General features: G+C 45.2%; 1 long non-coding RNA gene across 1 annotated transcript in view; it reads left to right on the plus strand.

Moving 5' to 3' along the window:
- LOC142477240 (uncharacterized) overlaps nt 1–1,525 on the plus strand; it is a 38,470-nt gene extending 36,945 nt beyond the window's left edge. Inside the window, exon 5 of the long non-coding RNA XR_012792256.1 lies at nt 1,445–1,525. This is a non-coding gene — a long non-coding RNA (uncharacterized LOC142477240). The remainder of the gene's footprint in view (nt 1–1,444) is intronic.
- Nucleotides 1,526–2,710: the final 1,185 nt, after the last annotated feature.

A 2,710-nucleotide genomic window follows, 5' to 3' on the forward strand; every position in this document is an offset into this window, starting at 1 on the left:
TATGTGTGTGTATATACAGCTGGAGGGAGAGCAGTGAGTGTATATACAGTATGTGTGTGTGTATACAGCTGGAGGGAGAGCAGTGAGTGTATATACAGTATGTGTGTGTATATACAGTATGTGAGTGTATATACAGTATGTGTGTGTGTGTGTATACAGTATGTGAGTGTATATACAGTATGTGAGTGTATATACAGTATGTGAGTGTATATACAGTATGTGTGTATATATACAGTATGTGAGTGTGTGTGTGAGTGTATATACAGTATGTGTGAGTGTATATACAGTATGTGTGTGTGTATATACAGTATGTGTGTGTATATACAGCTGGAGGGAGAGCAGTGAGTGTATATACAGTGTGTGTATATATACAGTATGTGAGTGTATATATACAGTATGTGAGTGTATATACAGTATGTGTATGTGTATATACAGCTGGAGGCAGAGCAGTGAGTGTATATACAGTATGTGTGTATATATACAGTATGTGAGTGTATATATACAGTATGTGAGTGTGTGTATACAGTGTGTGAGTGTATATACAGTATGTGTGTGTGTATATACAGCTGGAGGGAGAGCAGTGAGTGTATATACAGTATGTGTGTATATATACAGTATGTGAGTGTATATATACAGTATGTGAGTGTGTGTATATAGTTATGTGAGTGTGTATATACAGCTGGAGGGAGAGCAGTGAGTGTATATACAGTATGTGTGTATATATACAGTATGTGAGTGTGTGTATACAGAGTGTGTGAGTGTATATACAGTATGTGTGAGTGTATATACAGTATGTGTGTGTGTATATACAGTATGTGTGTGTATATACAGCTGGAGGGAGAGCAGTGAGTGTATATACAGTATGTGTGTATATATACAGTATGTGAGTGTATATATACAGTATGTGTGTGTGTGTATATACAGTATGTGAGTGTATATACAGTTATGTGAGTGTATATACAGTATGTGTGTGTGTATATACAGTTATGTGAGTGTATATACAGTTATGTGAGTGTATATACAGTATGTGTGTGTGTATATACAGTATGTGTGTGTGTGTGTGTATATACAGCTGGAGGGAGAGCAGTGAGTGTATATACAGTATGTGTGTATATATACAGTATGTGAGTGTATATATACAGTATGTGAGTGTATATACAGTGTGTGTGAGTGTATATACAGTATGTGTGTGTGTATATACAGTATGTGTGTGTGTGTGTGTATATACAGCTGGAGGGAGAGCAGTGAGTGTATATACAGTATGTGTGTATATATACAGTATGTGAGTGTATATATACAGTATGTGAGTGTATATACAGTGTGTGTGAGTGTATATACAGTTATGTGAGTGTATATACAGTATGTGAGTGTATATACAGTATGTGTGTGAGTGTATATACAGTATGTGTGTGAGTGTATATACAGTATGTGTGTGTGTATACAGCTGGAGGCAGCGCTGATGACGGACGCAGAGAGACAGAGCTTCGGGAGAGAAGGAGCGATGGAGGAGAGGGAGAGCCCAGGTACTGGGGGAGAGAGGGGGCAAAAGGGAGTGTTTAGGTCAAATATATACCCTTCTCTCTCTCTACCCCTCTTCTCTCTCTCCCTACCTTCTCTCTCTCACCCCCTCTTCTCTCTCCCCCCTCTTCTCTCACTCCCCCCTCTTCTCTCTCTCCCCCCCTTCTCTCCCCCCCTTCTCTCTCCCCCCTTCTCTATCCCTCCCCTTATCCCTCTCCCCCCCCTTTTCTATCTCTCTCCCCCCTTTTCTCTCTCCCCCCCCTTTCCTCTCTCTCTTCCCGTTTCTCTCTCTCCCTTGTCTCTGCTCTCTCTCTTCTCCCCCTCTCTCTGCTCTCTTTCTCCCTTTCCCCCCTTTCTCTCCCCCCCCTTTCTCTCCCCCCCCCCTTTCTCTCCCCCCCCCTTTTTCTCCCCCCCCTTTTCTCTCTCTCCCCCCCTTTTCTCTCTCTCTTCCCTTTTCTCTCTCTCCCACCCTTTTCTCTCTCTCCCACCCTTTTCTCTCTCTCCCACCCTTTTCTCTCTCTCTCCCCCTTTTCTCTCTCTCTCTTCCCTTTTCTCTCTCTACCCCCATTTTCTCTCTCTCTTCCCTTTTCTCTCTCCCTTGTCTCTGCTCTCTCTCTCTATCTCTTTTCTCCCCTCTTTCTGCTCTCTCTCTCTTCTCCCCCTCTCTCTGCTCTCTCTCTTCTCCCCCTCTCTCTGCTCTCTCTCTATCTCTTTTCTCCCCACTTTCTGCTCTCTCTCTTCTCCACCTCTCTCTGCTCTCTCTCTTCTCCCCCTCTCTCTGCTCTCTGTCTTCTCCCCCTCTCTCTGCTCTCTCTTTTCTCCCCCTCTCTCTGCTCTCTCTTCTCCCCCTCTCTCTCTCTTCTCCCCCTCTCTCTGCTCTCTCTCTTCTCCCCCTCTCTCTGCTCTCTCTCTTCTCCCCCTCTCTCTGCTCTCTCTCTTCTCCCCCTCTCTCTGCTCTCTCTCTTCTCCCCCTCTCTCTGCTCTCTCTCTTCTCCCCCTCTCTCTGCTCTCTCTTTTCTCCCCCTCTCTCTGCTCTCTCTTCTCCCCCTCTCTCTCTCTTCTCCCCCTCTCTCTGCTCTCTCTCTTCTCCCCCTCTCTCTGCTCTCTCTCTTCTCCCCCTCTCTCTGCTCTCTCTCTTCTCCCCCTCTCTCTGCTCTCTCTCTTCTCCCCTCTCTCTGCTCTCTCTCTTCTC

The sequence above is a fragment of the Ascaphus truei genome, unplaced genomic scaffold, assembly GCF_040206685.1.
Source record: "Ascaphus truei isolate aAscTru1 unplaced genomic scaffold, aAscTru1.hap1 HAP1_SCAFFOLD_2060, whole genome shotgun sequence".
Taxonomy (NCBI): domain Eukaryota; kingdom Metazoa; phylum Chordata; class Amphibia; order Anura; family Ascaphidae; genus Ascaphus; species Ascaphus truei.